Source organism: Molossus molossus, unplaced genomic scaffold, assembly GCF_014108415.1.
Source record: "Molossus molossus isolate mMolMol1 unplaced genomic scaffold, mMolMol1.p scaffold_m16_p_9, whole genome shotgun sequence".
Lineage (NCBI taxonomy): Eukaryota > Metazoa > Chordata > Mammalia > Chiroptera > Molossidae > Molossus > Molossus molossus.
The window spans coordinates 16,455,392-16,477,894 of NW_023425403.1; positions in this window are offsets into that span (position 1 = coordinate 16,455,392).

A 22,503-nucleotide genomic window follows, 5' to 3' on the forward strand; every position below is an offset into this window, starting at 1 on the left:
GAGGAAGACGCGCAATTAAAATCATGAGATAAGATGACAGAGAACGCAGTGCCCATATGCATAACAGATGTTCCAGAATTGATTCAAGTATGAGGAGGAATCTCAGGAGCATCCCTATCAGTCGTCCACTCCGTCAGGGTTGGTTTCTTGGGAGGCCTCCTTGCTCCCTTTTCGCCATGTCCTCAGGTGGTCTCCTTGTTCTGTGCACATGGACAGTCTTTGGACTATCTTCCTCGTATAAGGACACCAGCCTTACTCTTTCAAAACCCCACCTTTGTGGCCTCATTTAACTTTACTTTTCTCCATAAAGGCCTTATCTCCTAATATAGTCAAATTGGGGGTTAGGACCCCAACAATATGCATTTAGGAGGGGACATAATTCAGTCCATTCAGGAAAAAACAAACAAACAGATTTTAGAAAAAAACCAAGCAGCGAGTATCAGAGATCAAGGATGCAACCTTAACATGCAGAAGATAGTAAAGCAAGATATAAGAAATTTTGATGGGAAAATATTCCAACTCAATTTATGTACATGTTAATACTTAACCTGTTAAAAAAAACAAACAAAGACCAAAATTACAAAGAAAAGCACATTAATGGGGAAGATATGACATTAAAAATTAAATATATACATTTAAATTATTAACTATTTCATTATAAAACTAAGAATACATGTTAAAATGTATTTTAGGAATTTGAAATGTAATAAAATATTTTAAAATTCAAATGCTTAAAACCTAAAATGTTGATGGTTAGCAGCAATGAAATGAAGTTAATAAAAATATACTAAATGCCTTGTTTAAAATAGATTTGACTCAAAGATTTTTGTCCCTTTTGACACTCATGACACTAATTTGCTTCTGAAATATAGGCTAATGATAACCTTTGAAAAACATAAAGGCAATGATGTTACCTGTTCAGATATTTTTATTTTTCTTACATAGGGGATATTATACCTGCCTCCCTGCAGGAGATCAAATGTACATGATGTAAAATGTCAAAGAATTATTACCAATAAAAGAAATGGTAAGAAGTAACATGCAGGAATATACAAAACCAGAGGTAATCCCGTAATGTTTATATAAAATAAGGTATAGTCCAAAAAAAGTTGTAAAAGATACAGAACTGTATTGTTCAACACAATAGCCCCTGGATACTTGTGGGTATTTAAATTTTCAACAGTTAAATTAATTAAAATTGAAAGTGAAGTCCTCAGTCACACTAGCAACATTTAAAAAAAATTTTTTTTTCTTTATTGATTTTAGAGAGAGAAGAAAGGAGGGGGGGAGAGAGAGAGAAACATCGATGAGAGAGAACATCGATTGGCCGCCTCCTGCATGCCCCTCACTGGGGATCAGGCCCACAACCTGATGTGCCCTGACTGGGAATTGAACTGGCGACTCTTGGTGCATGGGCCAACACTCAACCACTGAGCCACACCAGCCAGGCAACACTAGCAAAATATTTATTTATTTATTTATTTAATCCTCATCTAAGGACATTTTGTTTTTTGGGGGGTTGTTTTGTTTTGTTTTTGCATTTATCTTCAGACACAGCGGGAGAGAGAGAGGACAGAAGAGAGGGAGAGAAACATCAACGCGAGAGAGGCACACAGACTGGCTGCCACTCACACGACCCCAACCTGGGCGGGGACAAACTGCAACCAAGGTCCGCAACCTAAGCGGGAACCAAACCCAGGCCTCTCCGGTCCGGTGGCCGTCACTCCAACTGCTGAGCCAAACTGGCCAGGGCAACACTAGCAAAAGTGAGCAATAACCATGCGTGACTAGCGGCTACTGTGTTGTGCAGCAGAGACAGAGAACATTTCCATCATGGCAGAAAACTCAGCTGCAGAGTGATAGTCCAAAGAGGTTAAACTGATATTGATGAGAGGTAAGATGCACCTGTCGGAATCCCTGTGGAGCCTTGTCCTAGTTCACAGATGGGCCCACTTCATCTTTCAACTGTTCTATTATTTGAAGAAAATAGTAGGGCAGATGTGTCAACAATGTATGTAGAGGAGTGTTTGTTGCAGTATTAGTTACTGCATTGAAATATTTGAGATGATGTTTTGCCCAATAATATAACAGTGTTGGTGAAATAAACAATGTATCTGACACTATGCGGCAAGCATTAAAATTCGATTTGCACTTTTTAATTGAAGCGAAAAGATATTTATGATGCATTGTAAAAAATATAGGTCAAGAATAGTACTAAAATCAATATGTAAAATAATTTTACATATATATTTATACTCATATAGAAAACTCTGGAAGGATTAACTCAACATTTATCTATGGATATTGCAATTTTAAAGTCTGTGTGTGTGCTGTGCTGTGTGTGTATGTGTGCGTGTGTGTGTGTGTGTGTCTGTTTACCACTGTATCTGTTTTCTCTTTTTTACAAGGATGTTTTACTTGTGTGACAAGTTTAAAAAGTGTTGTTAAAAGATAATTTAGAAAACTGCGGCTTTATGTTATTTGACACATACCATGGGAACTAAGTATGTGTAGGGCTGACTCTTTTTGCTCCACTTACGAGATGCTCTTTTCTTTTCTTTTTTTTTTTTTTATCCTCACCCGAGGATATTTTTCCATTTTTTGTACAGATAGAGTGGGAGGGAGAGAGAGAAACATCGACGTGAAAGGGACACATCGAGTGGCTGCCACCCACACAACCAACCAGGGCCGGGGGCAACCGAAGTACGTGCCCTTAGCGGGAACCGAACCCGGGTCTCTCCGGACCGCAGGCCGACGCTCTAACCGCTGAGCCAAACCGGCCAGGGCGAGATGCTCTTTCTAAAGCACACAGTGAGTACGTTCTTACGGAGAGGGCGTCAATAACACGGAAGCTCTGTCACTCACAGAACTTAATTACACAAAAACAGAAAGGGACTCTGACTGTTTTAAGAAGAAAAGAAACCTATCAAAAGGATACGGGTAGCTCATAGAGCCTCTAGGGGGCTGGGAAAACAGGCTTAGAGCCTTCAGGGCCAGAAGAAATGCCTGGAGCAGCCCATGGTGAGGACCTGCTGGCGGTGAACCAGCCGCCACTAGGAGCATCATGGCCACACCTGAGACCTGCAGCAGCCCGAGAGGGTGCTCCACAAACCCCTCCACATCGCTAGCTCTTCATTCAAAATCCAGCTGATGACGTTGGGTCATGAGCCTGCGTTCCAGCTGCAAAGGGAGCCCAGTGGAGCAAGTGTGTGGCATTATCAGCTTTAATACAGTGAGAGTCAAGATCCTGGGCAGCCCCCACGGGGTGATGCTGTCCACAGGAGCAAATAGAGAACTATGAAATCAGTCACACTGTAACTGTTATTTTCTCCTTCCAGCTCCTTCAAGTGCCTGAAGTAATTGTGACATGAATTTAATGGTAACAGTAGTTTGTATGAATTGAACCATGAAATTATTGAAGGTTTGCTATATGTGTTTTTAAAAAAAGCACTTTTTAAAATGTTTTAACTGTAATAGCACATTAAATTTTTGCAAAAAGCCATACCAAGTCATTATTATTAGTATCCCCATACATTCAGCCACAGAGAAGTTATAAAAATTGATCAGCGTCACAGAGGTAATGAGCCATATTTAAAGAATTTAATTCAGGAAATTTGGTTTCAGAGCTCATGCTCCCAACTCTGTTTCTAAACTGTCTTCCACATCTTCAAATAAGTCTTTTGTGGTAGTGGTAGATGTATAAATATTTACTGCTAACCAGATTTATTAGAATGTCCTGGCATGCTAGTAATAAAGAAATGAGGGGAAACTATCATTTTTCCGTCAGTGTGACTGCTGTCTTATCTCGCTCACTGTGAACCTGGGGATGGTTTTGTTTGTTTTGGTTTATTCTGTACATAAGACATATGCATGCAAAGTGTCCAAATTATTCTTCCCAGGAAAGAAAACATTTGTCAACAATGAAACATTTCCTTTGCTGACATTATTTCCACTTTCCAAATATATTTTAAAATGTTTTGATTTTTGGTATAAATACTGCATTTCTCAAGGTCACAAAAGATATTTGAATGAACTTGTAAGTTAAATATCAGAAGATCCATAAATGTAGTCAAAGAGCCACTGGTTACTAATTTCTTTAATTACATGCATGTGGAAATTACCTATTTTTGCCCCCAGAATAAAAGTTTGCCACTTGTAAATAATATTTACTTAAATTCTACAACATTCCCAAACTTTCAGAGAAGGCAAAACATATTAGTACTATTTCTTTTCAAATAAGGGTACTATAGTACGCTGATGGACTATGTAACAAGAGTCAGTGGTAGAATAGAATGTCAATCCAGATAGGCTGATCATTTTAGTATGTAGACATGGGTGACCATGTCTATCATTTTGCTTTCTGTAAAGGTCAGCACATGGCTTATATATGTGATTGCTCAAAAGCTGCCAATTGGGACAATGACTTTGAAAAATGTCTATCCATGTCACTTCACATTAGAAGAATATGGTGGTGATTATTACTTATCAAATTATTTCAAATTTTAATAATGCCCCAAACTATGAAATCAATAGACTCTTCTTTTCCAATCATTAGAATTTAATAAGTCTATACATTTATTTAATGTTTATTCAATTTCAATGACATTGCCTGTTTACTTTTTAAGAAATGTATCTTTATTGTTGAAAGTGTTACAGATGTTCCTCATTTTTCCCCCATTGATGCCCTCCTCCCGGCTCCGGCCACCACCCACCGTTTACTTTTATGGCATCACTAAAATAGCGAGTAGCTCCTATCCTGCCAGCATCTTTCAAGGAAAAGTGATTTTCCATCAGACTTTTGACTTGTCAAGTTGTGCAAATTGACTTGATGCAATAGCTCTGAAGCATGTAACAAATCACTGTCTCTTCCCGTCCAGTTGCAGTTTCATTAGCAATGACTGCCACCTCTTCAACACATGCATAAATGCATGGGTTTCCCGAAGAGCCAAGAATTAGACAGACAGGGTTTAACTATATTTATAGAACATTCTACTGGAGGTAATCACTTGGGACTTTATAAAATTACAGAGAGGGCTGCTTCTCAGGAATAGAATAACTATTACCAATGTGTTGCCTATGGGTTATATATAGATTGTATTTAGTGAAAGGGATCTATTTTGTCTTGCCAGATTTTCTGTCAGGTATTGATGTTCCAACTAGCTTCCAGCTAGCTATTTGTTTCTATCAAGAACACTACTTTCTCTGGCTAGAAGTTCATTTTCTCTTTTAGGGTTCCTTTTACTTTGTAAAATCAATCAAGTATTGCTGAAACTCAGATGGAACCCCTTATTGTGTATGTCTTATGTAACCCAAGGTATCAAACTTGCCTGCCCAATTCTTACAGCTAAGTAGGCAGAGTTAGTTTAGCTTCAATCCTAAACTTTGTCAGCATATGATTTAACCCGTGTTTTGAATAAGCCTGTCAATTGGCTTGTGTGTATTTTTCTTACTAAATATAAACTGTTTCTGCATCATTTTCAGGTTTGTATAAAGTATATCAGTTTAAGTTTTTAAATATTCTGTTAGCAGCTCTTACTGGCTCCTTCCTTCAAGGGGAGTCCTGGGGGAATTAAAGATGAGAAAGTCCAAGAAAACTGTGGGAAACCTTAAAGCAACAAGGAGGGGCAGGGTCTTATGAGATGGTCGGTCGAGGTGATGGCTTTGACCTGGGCAGGACACAGCTTCCAAGGGCCACGGCAGAAGCGGCACAGGAGACATTAGCCAGAGTTCTGCTCTTGCTTGTCCCCACCACGCCTGGAGATAGGCACTGTGAACGAGGACCCCAGAGAAAGGTGTGCTTACTAACTGATCTCTAGCATTTACTTTCCCATCCCTTCTTCTCCAAAGTCCATGGCTAGAAAATCATTATCTGAGGAGTATCTAACATGGCTTCTCTTTGGGAAATAGAGAGTAAAATCCTAATCTGTAGATACGTTTTATAGACTGAGAAGCTGGTTACTGGTTTTCTGATGCCGGGGTTCCTTCATCTTAGGGCTTACAGATCGAAATGATCAGATATTTGAGGAACATAACTATTTAGAAGGAGAAAAAGGAAAACTGGACTACAGACTTCCATTTGGAAAAGATGTATTAGAAAGATGGACTAAGAATATAAAACTAGTCTAATAAAATGTTCTACCCATTATTAAGAAGAGATTAGCAATATGTCGATGAACAACAATAACAACAAACCACAAGAAAAGGCCAAGCATAAATACTAGGAATATTTTTAAGAGTGAACAGAGCCCTGACCGGTTTGGCTCAGCGGTTGGAGCGTTGGCCTGCAGACCAGAGAGTCCTGGGTTCGGTTCCCACTAAGGGCACATACCAAAGGGAAAAAAAAGAGTGAACAGAATATATGGACTAAATATCTAAAAGCAGAAAATTAAAAATGAATAATGCATTAGAAATCTAGATTCAGGAAAACTTCTAGAATAAAAGTTGGAAAATTATTTTCTATACATGGTCAAATAGATTTTAGGTTTTGTGAATCACACATGGTCTTTGTCATATATAGAATTAAAAAATGCTTTAAAATGTAAAAACCAGTCTTAGCCTCCGGCCATACCAAAACACATCCAGGCCAGTTTGGCTCCTAAGTTTGCTGACCTGTCTACTAGAAGGACAAAGAAGAGAAAATTGAGTAGAAAATATGAAAGGCTATTACAAAATATATATGAAAATGAAAAAGGAATAATTATAGGCAGGAGACTACAGAAGAATAAGAACAGAGAGGAAGACTTGCCAAATCAGGTATCAGGACCTATTATAAAGTTAAATTGAGAAAAAGTATTTCTTTTTATGGAAAAATAGTTTTCTGTGGAAAAGAAAAGAGAGCTTAGAAATAAAGTTGGTCATTTATTTATGGAACTTTGATATAGACAGGGGTAGGAAAAAGAGAAACTCTTCTATAAATAAAACTGGATAAAAATCATTGTCCATATAGTTAAAGATAAAATTGGATTCCTATCTTACAGATGAAATTAGGAAAAACTAGCCAAAAGAAGGAGAAGAGGAAGAAAAAGGAAAAGGAGGAAGAAAAGTAGAGAAACTCATCTTTAAAAATCTTAGAAGAAAATGTGTTTGTACCTTTTAGGTTAATGGTAGAGAAATATTTCTTAAGTAAGATTTAAAAGGCATTTTCTTAAATAATAAAAGATAGATATATTTGTTTGTATTAAAATTAGGAACATTTATTCACTAAAGAATGCCTCTATTCCAGGAGAAAAGACATTAACAGGGCAATAGAAGATATTCATGATACAGAAAACCAGCAAGGGGTTAATATCATGAACACATAAACAATTATATAAGCAAGTAAGAAAAGCACAAACAAATAGAAAAGTGGATTTACCTGATGAAAGTAAACACTTGTCCAATAATTCTGTGATGAGTAAAATGCAATCCAAGACCACAAAGAAATACTATTTTTATACCTTTTTCACAGTCAAAATGTAAAAATTTGTACAATACACACTTTTGGAGACACTGTGGGTTTCCATGTTCATACTCTATGACCCAGTAATTCATGCAAGCAAGATAAAATTTTGCATGTATACAACAATAGAGATGCACAGAAATGTTCCTAGTAGTATTGTTCACAATAGCAAAAACGTGGAAATAATTCAAAAGCCCATTATAGGAAAGTGAATAAACAAGTAGTATATTCACAAACTGAAATAATTTATAGCACTCAAGTCATGGATGAATCTTAGCTGTAGAATACTAATTCAAAGAAAATGTTCTAGATGCTAACTCACAACCTCGCATATTTTCTATAAAGTTTTTAAACTCAATGTTTAGCATACTTTTTAGGATACATTCAGATGCATTAACACTATGTAAAAAAAAAAAAAAGGTAATGTGATAAGAAGCCTGGAATACAGGATAATGAGGAGAAGGTGGGGGATGGATGGATTGGGATTAAAATCATATGGCAAAATCGAGGCTAAAGGTCAAGGCCCTCACTTTTGTTTGGGATGATGTGCTCACAGGTGCTTATTTCATTATTACATATAACCAGTTAAATAAAAGCAGGGCACATATGGGCCAATGATGAGTGTGTCAATGATGAAGATGAATCTATAAACCAATCATTGTACCTGAGGTTCAATAAAAAAAAATAAAAAAAAATTAGAGTGCATATCCCTTGTCCTAACTTTTCAAATAAAAATAATTCATTTGCTATATTATTCAGAAGATAGTAACTTGAAACTAAAAACAATCTTCAGTAGGGAAGTATCATCAATTTATATTTGCTAGGACAAATGGTCAGTTTCTTCTAAGCAGTCCTTTTAAAATGTCTTAGTCTTTAGCTCTGCGGATGACGAAGTATTAATACATCAACTCGACTTCTGAAAGACTGTCCTGAGTCCACTGGTTGCATAAGCCAGAGGACACTAAAAGGGTCCAAACTTGTAAGTCCATCTTGGAAAGTATTAAAATGAGGTCCATTCTTGCCTTTCCTGATGTAAATCCTGCTTGAATATCTTCACCAAGTAGACCAGATTCATTTTAAATATCTGTTGAAGTTTCTAAACCTTTTTTATGATCTCCTCCAAAGTTCTACATGTGATAATTCCATGACTATCTACATCCCCAGCTCTATCACTCATTTTGCACATTTGGTAAAAGTCCTGGAAATATTCTGGATTTGACAAAAGTTTCATCAGCATAATATTTTTGTACTTAGGTTGGAGCTATCAAAAAACATCTAGCTCAGTGAATTTTAGTTTGCATCAAAAAATGATGTTGAATTCCTAGTCTTGAAATCTCTTTAATTCTAAAATCAAAACAAAAATTGTTCCAGCCACTTATTTTGTGGCTTTTAGTGACTTTCAGTATTCTTGCTCAATTGAGAATTAAAGAAACTATTTTTTTTTAATCCTCACCTGAGGACATTTTTGCATTTATCTTCAGATAGAGCAGGAGATAGAGAGGGAGGAAGAGAGAGAGAAGCATTGATATGAGAGAGACACATCGAGTGGTTGCTACCCACACAACCCCAACTTGTGCCTGGGACAAACTGCAACCAAGGTACATGCCCTTAGTGGGAACCGAACCCGGATTTCTCTGGCTGACGCTCTAACCACTGAGCCCAACCGGCCAGGGCAAGAAACTATTTTCTTAACAATCAATCAATGTAGTCATTTGTATATATGTCAAATTAAAAGATGCAAAAATAGCAGATTTGTATATATGTCCAAATTAAAACATTAAAATTAAATAAGATTAAAAAAATAATTTTATTTATTCCAATAAAAAGAAAAATGTTATCAAAGTCTAAATATTTGGGGATCATAACTAGGTCATGAAGGCAAAAAGTGAATAGACAGAAGAGAAAATATGTCGCTGATGGTGATGGACTAGGCACCAGTTATTTGGCCGTTGATTGTTTTCTTTCTTTACTTTCTTCTGAGCTAGTTGTAGTATAAGGTCCTTGGATTCTATGAACTGGCAATGATTCTTTAATAGATGACAAGTGTTTAAGGACCAGGAGAGAAGCATTTATTGACTGATAGGTTACTAAGAGAACCTAGTTCAAGCTTCATAATAATGATTTCTTCATTGCCTACCACAACGCAGAGCGCTAACCACTATACTTGCGATCTCAGCGAGCTGCCGAGGATCTTCATTGCATACCGTGTGTTAGGCCCAGTTCTGAGCACTTTTCGTGTTTTAAATTATTTAATCCTCTCTCTGACAAGCAATTTTTATCTAAAATATGTAAGTAATTATTACAACTCAATTATAAAAAGACAATTCTGAAAATTGGGCAAAAGATCTGAGTAGACATTTCTCTGAAGAATTTATACAAATGACCAACTGCTATGATGATTGTGTAGCTGAAGAAACAGGCACACAGGCTACAGGGATTGTCTGTGGTGACAGAGTCAGGATCGAACCTGTGAGAACTGGATAATAACCTCTACAGGAATGGCGCCTCTTGATGTTCTCTTCCCTATTAAATCCATTTTCAGAATTCAGGACAATATTTCTCCAGCAGAATCTAAGTTTCGCTGCCTTAACAAACTGCATTATTTTGAGTAGAAACCAACACTATGTTTAAACCAACATTGGTTTTCACAGACATGGCAAAAAGTTGGTGTAGAGACATTCCATTCCTAAAATTCAGTCTGTTTTACTGGCATGTGGTGGTGCTGATATCTGTTTCCCTGCCTGACAATTTACCTTTGCACCTGTACAAAGTTGTTAAAGCTCTGGCTTCAGAAATACAATCCGCAATGAACAGAAGGGATGCTGGTATCCAAACAATAATTCTAAGTCACCAACTTCCTTTATCAGAGAAACCAAAGGAAAGAGAATTTATTTTTATCTAGCAAGTGTGGGACAAGTCAACCAATTTCTCAGTTGCAAAGGGATAGTTAAGAGTGACAATAAAAAGAATGTCTTTGGACAATGATTTCTTTTTTTTTCTTTCTTCTTTCTTCGCTGTATCTCTTTCTGGTCTACAGACATTTAGGAGACTACCATTTTGATCCATTAACACATAAGTATTGCATCTGAATAATTATGGAATATTTCGAATAAGAATTTTCATCAAGAGACTGGTTTACTACAAATGACAGCATACATTTTAAAAATTTTATACATGTGATAAGAATAAATATATATGCTGTTATTTTTGCTAGTCTAAACTTAGGTTATCCATCTCTATGATTCACATAATAAACTAAGCTCAGAGGTATTATTTTTCTAGTGATTTAGAATAGTGTCAATATGAACGCTAAGAAAATAATTGTCCTGGTCAAAATTATAATAAAAGATAATAGTTATTATTGGCAGCAGAATTGGATTGAATAAACTTACTTGATTGTGCAATCGTATTAGTCTCCTTTTATATGCTGTTAATTAGAAAGCATCTGGCAAATAAACACCTGAGTGGCAGAAAGGTAGTAGGATGGAATAATAGCTCTTCATACTGTTTAATGGGCTGTTCTGAAGCAACTTTTTCAGATCATGAAGCCTTTTGATTATTCCCAAATAATTAGTGCTGCAAAGCACCATTAAGTTAAGTTATCTTTTTCATTCACCTGCATTAAAGAGAATCTAAAGGGGGTAACTCACGTAGCTTGGCTTACTACCATCTAGTGCCAGAGGTGGTTATCAGTTAATAGTTTCTCTAAAGCCATGATGATTATGCTTCTGAATACCCTAGAGTTTACTATGACATCACATCTTTTTAAAATTGTATATAAAAACTTGTATTATTCTTTCCTATCAAGCCTGACTTGCCTTTTTGATCATTGGTGCACTTGTACATTGCTTTAGCAGTGTTCCTGGACTGCAGTTTTGCACATAAAGGAGCTGTTGGATTTGTGAAAAAGATTTCTGAAGTTCTTATAAGACCTTATTTAGTAAGAATCTATCAAACTATACTTAAAAGATTCAAAGAATTCATCAAGACATACTGAGAGAGAGTGAATCGGAGCATGGTAAATTGGTTAGCATGGTTACTGGTGACCAAGAGATTACTGATTCTTTGAGTTATAGACTGGAGTCCATTTCCCTGGGGTGTGTCTCAGCAGAGCAGCTATGGAGTGACTAATGGCAGCCAGGTTGATGGTTTGCTTACTGGGTTCAAGTCTCATTAAAATGACCCAACAATGAAACAAACATAGATCTAAGCTTTGAGCACATGATAATTCAAGAGGAACTATATATATATAAATAGCTATGCATCCCTGAATGTGATTTGACCCCTTTATTAATTTATGGATTCAACAAATACTTCTTGAGTGCTGATGTGCCAAGCAATATTTTAAATTTAGGCATAAAAGCATTGAACAGAAAGAGAAGAACCTTGTTTTCATGATGCCCTCTCTGGTGATCTATTTGAAATATGAAACAAATACATGTGTTAAAACAAAGTTATTCACTATTTAAATATATTAGTGGATATATGTTAATATATTAATTTTTTCAACCAATAGAGTTAATTTACCTCAGTTTATCAATGTTTTACTTTTTCAGTTGGAGGTATGGAATTTTCATATACATAATAGAGTTCTAAACTTTTATTGTCTATAAAGCAAATGGATTTATAACCCATTTTTTTTTATAGCTAGTTTTTATCCCTTGGAGATCACACCTTCATGAGGCATATGATGATTCTCTTCTCTGCCCCTAACTTGGTTATGGTTGATATCTTCTGGGAATCCTTGAAAACTTCTAGTACACATCTGTGTTCCACTGCGTGTAAGAAGTCTCCCATTGTCAGGTGTGTCATTATTTTGGAAAGCATTATGAAAGCAGAAATGCCCAACATGCAATAACAGAGGGCTACACTCGTAGTGTAAGAATAAAAATAAATGGAAGTACCATGTGGAAATAGAGCAAGGAACCTTTCATGTCTCAGTTGAAGCACTAAGTAGTAGGAAGAAAAAGAGTATATCTCCTCTGAGAATTTGAACAACCAGATATATGTTCTGAATTCATACCACCAATGCAGTCCAAAAAGTCGTGAAGAAATTTAATTTAAAATGGCATTGCAAAATGCAGACTGATTTAAGAGATGTTAAAAAAAAATACCTTTCATATTTAATCAAATATGAAAGTTTTACTACATAAAACTGTATTTAGTGTTCCTGATATTGAACTATAAAAGGCTTATTTTCATACCAAGAAGTCAAGTTCATGTAGGATTTTCACCTGCAAACACCTTTCTTCAAGACATGCTTAAAATAACCTATGACATGTTATAATTAAAGCTCCTACACAAAGGTACTTTATGACTTGGCTACTTCTCTAAAATGTATAACTGTTCATTTGTCTTAAATGACATATGTTGAATTGGTCAGTTTTCTCTCGGGCCTGCTTTAGGTTCTAGGTGCCCTCAACTTTAGCAAACATTCCTTCACATGTTGTCACAATCCACTTAGTGGCTCCCAGTTCAATACAGAATACGCAGGGAACACTCAACAAACACAAAAATCAATTTGATTCGTGTTTCATAATGTTTTGGTTTATAGTACACCTCCCAAGAAAAGCATTATTAAAGTAATATGATAAAAGCTCAAATTCAATTTTTTTGTCTGAGGCATCTTTTGAGTTTGTAAACCTTAGTATATCCTTCTTTAACTTCCTGGGAATGATACCTCACATTAGAAATAGTCAAATAATGTCACATCCCTTTTACTGAAACAAACTGTAATGAAATCACTATTATTTTGAAAGGTACATTTTAATAATTGTTTTTCTCTTAAAAATAATATCTTTTCTACTAGGGTCTAACTGTAGCAGACATATTTCCGTGGAACAATTTCAATACATGTAAAGAGGTCTTTACATCAAGATGAAATCACTGAAAAATTATCTTTCTCTAGTGAATTTCTTTGAGATAAAATAGTTTTTTTATGTTGCACAGAATCTTAATACTCAAAGTAATTATAAGACTTTCTGTGCTTTAGAACTTTATATACATTAACCCAAAATTTCAAAAGTATAAAAACTTACATTTATTGTCAAAGAGTTGTGTCAGATATAGGGAAAATGCATGCATAAGGTAAAAAAATGATTCTAAGCCGATTTTTTTTTTTTGGTAAAATTAAATAGTGCAAGCATAATTAAGCTATTAAGAATGTTGAAACCATTTTTATTAACATTTGAGTGAAGACACTTTCAATATTTTCTAAACTCACATGCTAAGTTAACTAAAACAGTATTTCTCAAATATTCTTTTGTACTTGTCTGAACAGTAGATGAAGACCAATGTTATATGAACTTTTCTTTAATTCCTATTTCTTTTTGTTGTTTAGCTTTAAAATGAGTCATTCTTTTTTCTTAAAAAAGTTTTTTTTTTTCTTTATTAATTTTTGAGAGAGAGGAAGGGAGAGGGAGAGAGAGAAATGTCAATGAGAGAAAACATTGACTGGCTGCCTCCTGCATGCCCCCCACTGGGGATTTGGCCCACAACCAGGGCATGTGTCCTGACTGGGAATCAAACCAGTGACCTCTTGGTGCAGGGTCAATGCTCAACCACTGAGCAACACTGGCCGGGCCAGTCATTTTTTTTTTTAAATTTCATGTTTCTTTTTATGGCTTATCTCCCGGGGCGTGTACTTCTCCATGTCTTGATGGAAAGTATTCTCAATTGTTTCACTTTCAGTTTGTCACGGAGAGGGCCATTGATCATTGCATACTGCTCCTCTTGTCCTCTTACATAACATTTTCTTTCCTTTAGTTCAACAAATCAGTTTCTGATATTTAAACGTATGATGTTATCCTCCATTTGGTTGTCTCTTCATAGACGTTTGAGAAGTACTTCTCCCATATATGCAGCAAAGGATAGACCAGGACATGTGTATAGTTTTAGCAACACAGTTTAAGAGCTTGAGATATTTAGAAACAATTCAGAATAGAGTCACACATTTGATGAAAAAGTAATAAAATAAAATCTATGGGGAATGATTAAAAGGCAATAGTGACAGGGATTTTTAAGAGTAGTCAACACTACTTAAAATGCATTAGGGTGACATCTTATTTGGGATTCATTTTTATCTCATTCAAAGATACTAAATAGGAATGTTGTTTAGTTCAAAAATGTGAGTCTCAGCTTTTCTCTGTTGACCGTCTCTCACAACAACCTTTCTGTGCCTTGGACTCACCAAGTAAACAACTTGACTATAAAGTGTGATGTGAAAAATCGGAAGCAAACCCATTCAAATCAGAATCAATCACAGTCAACTATAAATACAGCTTTATAGCATAACTCTAGTTTAGACTAGGACACTTTTCCAATTCCTAAGCCTTGTGGTTGTAGTTGTTTGTAATAATTTATCTTGTTTTCATCTCCAGTTTCAACAGAAGCTACTAATATTTGTCCTGAAAGAGAAAAGCCTTTTGTTGTTGGTACCTTAGAGACATACCTATGTGGCTCTTAGTGGTAACTGCAGCCCATCTGGTAAAATTCTCCACCAAAATCAGCAAGTGGCCATTTGACTCCCTGAAGTCTTTGATCTTCTAATGATCTTATTTGTAACCAATCATCTTGAATTACCTTTCTTCTCTGTCTCTCTTTTTATCTCTCTGCTGGTTTTCCATATATTGTTATTCTGCATAAATCTGCTTTTTGCTTAGGACTTATTATCCACAAGAATAAAAAATATAATTTATTTTCTTTCCAATGGAAGAAATGTGTAACTTCATCTTTTACAAATAAAAAAATATTAAATCTCCATTTGCTGGCACGATGGTGGTATCAACCTTTGAATGTACTAGAAAATAGAAAATAATTTATAAATAGGTAAAACAAAGATTAGTAATTAAAAAGAGAATATTACGTGCCTACTAGGAATCTGAAGTGTTTCTGCTAAATGTATTGTTGATGAGACCATGTGGAAAAGGAAAATTGAAGACTATTTCATAATTCATCTTCCTGAGAGAAACAGAATGTTCCCCCTCAACCCGCACACCCTGTAAAAAAGACAGATGCTCTGGCAGAATCCCACAGACAACCCTTTTGTCTGAGAGGTAAAACTTGCTTTTTCTAAGAGATGGAAGCCCACAGGGAGCTGAGGGGTTGCTCAAGGGTCTCCATTTCACCTCTCTGTACCTCTGTGGACAGGACAGGGAGAGGTGCACCAAGACTGAACTACTTCAGAAACAAGAAGACCAGGCCCTGCCACGGACCTTTCCCTAAGGGCACTATTCATATTTATGCAGAAATATGACTCATACTCATGGCTCTGCCAATGACCAGGGTTTCATTCTCCTTTCCACTCTTTCAAATTAGTAAGAATTAATTTTCTTAAATTCAGATCTGATGTTTCCTTTAGGAGATATTTGGGTTATGAGTAATACTCATCCTGGTGATAATTCAGTTCTTTCCAGACTATAAGACAACCATAACCAGCACAGAGACTTCTAGAAAACAATAAAGAATCAAAGAAAAATGACCGTGGGTACAAAACAATCCTTCATATCATAGAAGGGTCCTTCCTGGAGATTCAAAACAGGTTCCCTTCTGAATGAATAAGTTAAGAAATATTCACATATATTTAACCCTATTTTCAAAAGCATTTAAGTGTTATTTTCCATGAAACCACTCAGTGAAAAGAAAATAATCTCAGTGAGTAAAGAACGCAGAGAGATAAAACACACTCACACACACACACAAATGCTCTGCCAAAGGAACGGAGGAGGCAGATGCAGAGTTGACCCAGAATAAAATTAATTAATAAAAGGTAAAGACAAATTTTCCCATAACACAGAGAAAAAAATGAGAACAAAGACCAGAAGATAGTAATAAAACAGGCAACTCAGCTTGCAAATCATGCTTTTCAAGAGATAATGAAGCATTATGATTGATGAACTGGACTTCGCTTAAATGAAAATTTCTGCTCTGTCAAGGACTCTGTCAAAAGAATAAGAGGATCAGCCACAGACTGGGAGAAAATATTTGCATAAGACACATCTGATTAGGACTGTCATCCAAGTCTACAAAGAACTCTTAAAACTTAATAAGAAAGTGAACAGTTTGACTAAAAATGGGCAAAAGACCTGAACAGACACTTCAATGAAAAGACATAAAGATGGCCAATAAGTTTATGAAAAGATGTACAAAAGCATATGTCGGGAGGGAGTTACAAATTAAAACAACAATGAAAGGCCATCGCACACTATTGGAATGGCCAAAATAAAAAACACTGGCAACACCAAATGCTGGTGAGAATAGGGAGCAACAGTATTTACTGATGGAAATGCAAATTGGCACAGCCACTTTGGAAGACAGTTTGACAGTTTCTGATACAACGAAACATATTCTTACTGTATGATTGCTTTGTGGTATTTATCCAAAAGACTTGAAAACTTATGTCTACATAAAAGCATGCAGAAATATGTTGATTGCAACTCTATTCGTATGTGTCAAAACTTGGAAGCAACCAAGATGTCCTTCAGTATGTGAACAAATAAATAACCTGTGGTATATTCCAGACAATGGAATATTAACATTAAATAGAAATGAGTGATCAAGCCATGGACACTCATGGAGGAAACTTGAATGCATATTACTAAATGAAAGAAGCCACTCTGAAAGGCTACATGCTATATGATTCCAACTATATGGCATTCTGGAAAAAGGCAAATCTGAAGACAGAAGAAAGATCAGTGGTTTTTAGGAGTTAGGTAGGGAAAAGGGGTTGAACAGAGAACAGAGCATTTTTAGGGCAGTGAAACTATTTTCTATGATATTATAAGGGTAGACACATATAATTACAGATTTGTCTAAAGTTGTAAAATGTACAATACTAAGAGTATTCAAACCCTAATATAAACTATGGACTTTGGGTGATAATGATGTGTCCATGTAGACTGATTAATTGTAATAAATGTACCTCTCTGGTGGGCATTGTTGATAGTAGTAGGGAGGGTGTGTGTGTATGAGGGGAAGGGGACACAGGTATCTGGGAATTCTGTGTATTTTCTGCTCAATTTTGCTGTGAACCTAAAATTGCTTGAAAAAAGCAGCTTATTAATTAAAAAAAATACAGAAGAAACCATTTATAATCTAAAAGTTCCAGTGGATCTCTGGTGGTGTGGCTCAATTGGTTGGGCGTCATCCTGTGCACCGGAAGGTTGCTGGTTGGATTTCTGGTCAGGGCTACAGGCTCAATCCCTGGTTGGGGGCATACAGAAGGCAGCCCGTCGATGCTTTGCTCTCACATCGATGTTTCTCTCTTTCTCCCTCTCCCTTCCTCTCTCTAAAAATCAATGAAAAAATCTTAAAAGTTTCAGTAGGGTGTACTGTTATGATAAGGATGATAGCACTGTGACTGAACTACCTATATTTTATCCCTACTCTGTTTGCCAAACTTGGCAGCAAATTTCTTTAGAACAACAAAATATATATGCTCCAGTTTTCTCACTTTGAACACATATAAGCCAGAACTGACCACTTGAATAAGGTACTCATAATTGAGAGAAGTAGAGTTATCAGAGGGGATAATTTTCTGGGGAACATGGGGTTGGTGATTTCTGGAGGGCTGGAGTGGGTACAAAAGTATCATTTTGTTTGAATATGTAATGGATATATGTGCATTCTTTAATTGTGAGTTGTGATATAGGAAATATTGATGATATTTGTGGGAGGTAACTGGTGATGAGACAGCCTGGCATAACCACTGTTAATTAGTGCAGACATTTCTGGCCACCAGAACAAGGCCATGAAAGATTTGTCTTAGTAAAGGGAGAGAATAATATATATCTTTGACACTGTCCCATGGGTCCTGAGCTTGTAGGCTCTTGAACTTCATGCACTGATGGCTTAGACTCAGCACCACTTTGAACTTAAAAACATCTATTTCCCCAGCATCTTCCCACTGTGCCCAAGGGATGGGTTTCCAGACAGCATGCATACTGTATTTAAAAAGTCAACTCTTTTGCCCTGGCCGGTTTGGCTCAGTGGTTAGAGTGTCAGCCTGCGGTCCTGAGAGACCCAGGTTCGGTTCCCGCTAAGGGCACGTACCTCGGTTGCAGTTTGTCCCCGGCCCTGTTCGGTTGTGCGGGTGGCAGCCACTCGATGTGTTCCTTTCACATCGATGTTTCTCTCTCTCTCTCTGTTCCTCTCTCTCCCTCCCACTCTACATGAACAAAAAATGGAAAAATGTCCTCGGGTGAGGATAAAAAATAAAAAATCAACTCTTTTACCTTCTGTGTCTTTTACCTTCCCAAATAAAGAAATCTCACCCTGGCTGTGGCTGGTTTAGCTCAGCAGTTAAAGGGCGAACCTTTGGACCAAGGGGTTACAGGATCTATTTCTGGTCAAGGTCACATACCTGGGTTGCAAGCTTGATCCCCAGCTCCAGTCAGTGTTGTGCAGGAGGCAACCGATCAATGTGTCTCTCTCACATCAATGTTTCTTTCTTTCTCCCTCCCTTTGTCTATCCTTTCCATTCTATCTAAAAATCAATGAAAAAATATCCTCGGGTGTGGATTAACCAACCAACCAAACAAACAAACAAAAAACCCTCCCCTTCTTGTTATAGGGTCGTGGCACTTCCTTAAGGGGTGCTGCATGTCCATCCGTCTTCATCGATCCTAAACATGCTGCTAAGGCATTCTTAAGGAAAAACAAATCACAACTATGAAGTTTGGTACCATGACAAATTTACCATTTCCAACCTCAATGGGGGCCTGAATACAGCTTAGTAATTTACTCACTGGCTTCTTTCTAAAAGTCCTCGTTACAAATTAAAAACTTTACTACTTCATTTAACCCCAAATTCCCTTAATTGCAGATGCTCTTTCACTATAATCATGCTACTTCTTTGCCTACCTTAGCAGATCTTACTAACCCCTGAAGAGGTCTCAATTTTTACTGCTTTCTCCAAGAAAACTTTTCGACCTCCACATGTGGAACTGAGTACTTCTATCCCAAAAGAAATGGCATGTTTTTAATATCTTTGTTAGAGCATCATTGTTGGCGTGATTTGTTGTACGTGCCTCCTCGCCTCCCAAAGCTCGTAACAGAGGAGGCTGCTGACCATGTTTTGTTCCGCTTTGGGTTTCTGAGACTGCACGTGGTGCTGCTGGGAAATGGAAAGCTGTAGGAGGACAGCAGTTTTATTTGCTCAGAACCTCATTTGGGAAACCACATTTACTTCATTTTCTATTGGTTTTGTGGGTGATGATGATGATGATGATGATGATTTTTTAAAATCCTCACCTGAGGATATTTTTCCATTTTCTTCAGATAGAGTGGTAGGGAGAGAGTGAGGGAGAGAGAGAAAGAGAGAAACACCAATTTGAAAGACACATCGATTGGCTGCCTCCTGCACAACCCCAACCAGGGCAGGGGACAAACTACAACCAAGGTACATGCCCTTGGCAGGAGTAGAGCCCATGACTCTGGTCCGTGGGCTGATGCTCTAACCACTGAACAAAACTGGCCAGGGCATATGATAATTATTTTAATTTTAATTTTATTGATCTTAGAGAGAGGAAGGGAGCAGTAGAGAGAAAGCGAAACATCAATGTGAGAGAGAAACATTGATCAGCTGCTTCTCACACACATCCAGACCAGTGATCCAACCCAAAACCTGGGTATGTACCCTGACAGAAATTGAACCCACAACCTGTTGGTGTATGGAACAATGCTCCAACCAACTGAGCCACTGGCGATGCCTGTGGGTTATTTTTGAAAGTATGATAGTTTTTTTTGCCTTCCCTCCCTTTTGGTATAGCCCAGATTTGATTACTCATGTCCTGTTTTGATACTGATAAACAAATATTGGTAGAGAGGAAAAACCCTCCGATTTGTTAAAGTTGCTAAGGTAGAATAATGTAATCCTGGAGTTGCCAGTGACCATCTTTTCTGATTGTTTAAAGTATGAATCCAGAAGGAGAATAAGAAAGACATTCCTAGAAACATCTAGGGTTGACAAGAAGGCCCAAACAACAGGGGTACTCTCATTTCCTCCCAGTAGTAATAAGAACTGAGCCTTCTGAATGAGGACTTCTAGTTCTTCCCCCATTATGAGGGCTCAAGAAAGCAGGAAGCGTCATGGAGCTCAGAAAAAAATACCTATTTTCTTCAAGCACATGTCACAAAAACGAGGTTGCAGATGGAGCCCTGACTTATCCTTTCTCTTGGAGCGAGGCTCCCCTATTCCCTTGGGAGGGTCCAGAGTGACCCCCTGGAAGGAGTGAACTTCTAGTAATGACGACTAGCTCTTTCAGACCTACTCCCCTGCTGAGGACAACTAGAAAAACTGAATAAAATTTAACAAACATGGGAGCTAACAGGAAATTGAAAAATTATTTGGCCCAAATCCAGAAGAATATGAAAACTGAAAGAAGAAAATGTAGAATTTATTGATTGATTTTTATTGTTGAATGTGTAACATATGTCCCTCCTTTTTTCCCCCATTGACCTCCTCCTCCCTGTTCCCACTCCCCTCCTGCCTTCCCCACACTGTTGTCTGTGCCCACTGGTCGTGCATATATGCAAATAAGTTCTTTGGTTTATCTCTTCCCACCTCCCCCTCCCCATCCCCCTTCCCTCTGAGGTTTATCAGCCTGTTTGATACTTCCAAGTCTCTGGATCTATTTTCTTTTTTTCTTTTTTTATCCTCACCCAAGAATATTTTTCCATTTTTTGTACAGATAGAGTGGGAGGGAGAGAGAGGAAGGGAGAGAGAGAGAGAAACATCGACGTGAAGGGACACATCGAGTGGCTGCCACCTGCACGACCAACCAGGGCTGGGGACAAACTGCAACCGAAGTACGTGCCCTTAGCGGGAACCGAACCTGGGTCTCTCCGGACCGCAGGCCGACACTCTAACCGGTGAGCCAAACTGGCCAGGGCTCTGGATCTATTTTGATTGTCAGCTTATTTTGTTCATTGTATTTCATAAACAAATGAAATCTCTGGGAAATTTAGAATTTAAAGATACTGTTCTCCAGGGTGCATTTTCTGATCCCCAAAGAGGTTGAACTTACAACAGACTTGTGGCCCCCACAAGGTAAGGCAATTCTTGTGTGCTCCACCCTAGAAGTGAGGCTGAATTTGAAATAGAAAAGGAAGGTACATAATCTAGCTCATCCTAAATTTGGCAAGCATGACCTTGCAACCAAATCTTTCAAGGTCATTTCAAGAAAGAGTAATTACAGACTAATTTCTCTCATCATCATATATGCTAATGCATTCACAAACATATATATGCATGTTATACATACACACACAAATATATAGGTATATATACACAAATGTATATACACACACAAATATATAAATATATATACACATACATGTATGTGTATATATACACACATAAATGTGTGTATGTCTATGATGTGTGTGTATTATAGGTGATGGCATGTGTGCAAACATGGCTGTGCACTTGTGTATGTGTAAACTGACAGGCTGATTCTAAAATAAAACGGGAATACAAAAGGCCAACATTAGAAAAGACACTCTTAAAGAACAAGAAAGTAATCATCTTTCTAGCTGCTAAGATCTATTATAAAGTGATAGAAATTGAAACAGCGTGGTATTGAGTCAAGGGGAAAAATAATAGAATAAAAGAATAGAATAGACCATAAGAGTTAATTGAGGACATTGCCTATTTACTACTCAGTATTATAAATTTACATAGGAATAATGATAGTAATAGGAGTCTAAGGTAATTAGTGCATAAAAGAATATGTAACTGGTTATAGTTTGAATTCACTTAGCAATATTAAGAAAATGGGTGTTTCAACAGAGAAGAAATAAAGGAAAGAGGAGCATTGGAAAGACAGGAAAAAAAGAGAATTCAGAGCCAGTGAGAATGCCATTTGGAACAGAAGGCAGGAAAGAACAAATACGTATCATTAGTAGCTTAGGATCATTTTAGGAAAGGGGAAAGTGATCTTTAAAAAAAAAAAGAAAAATGAAATGAGTTCAAGACACCTTCAACAAATAATGATTACACATTTCATTATAAGAAAAATAAAATATAATGACTCTATACTAAACTGAAATTATTTTGGATGACGTTT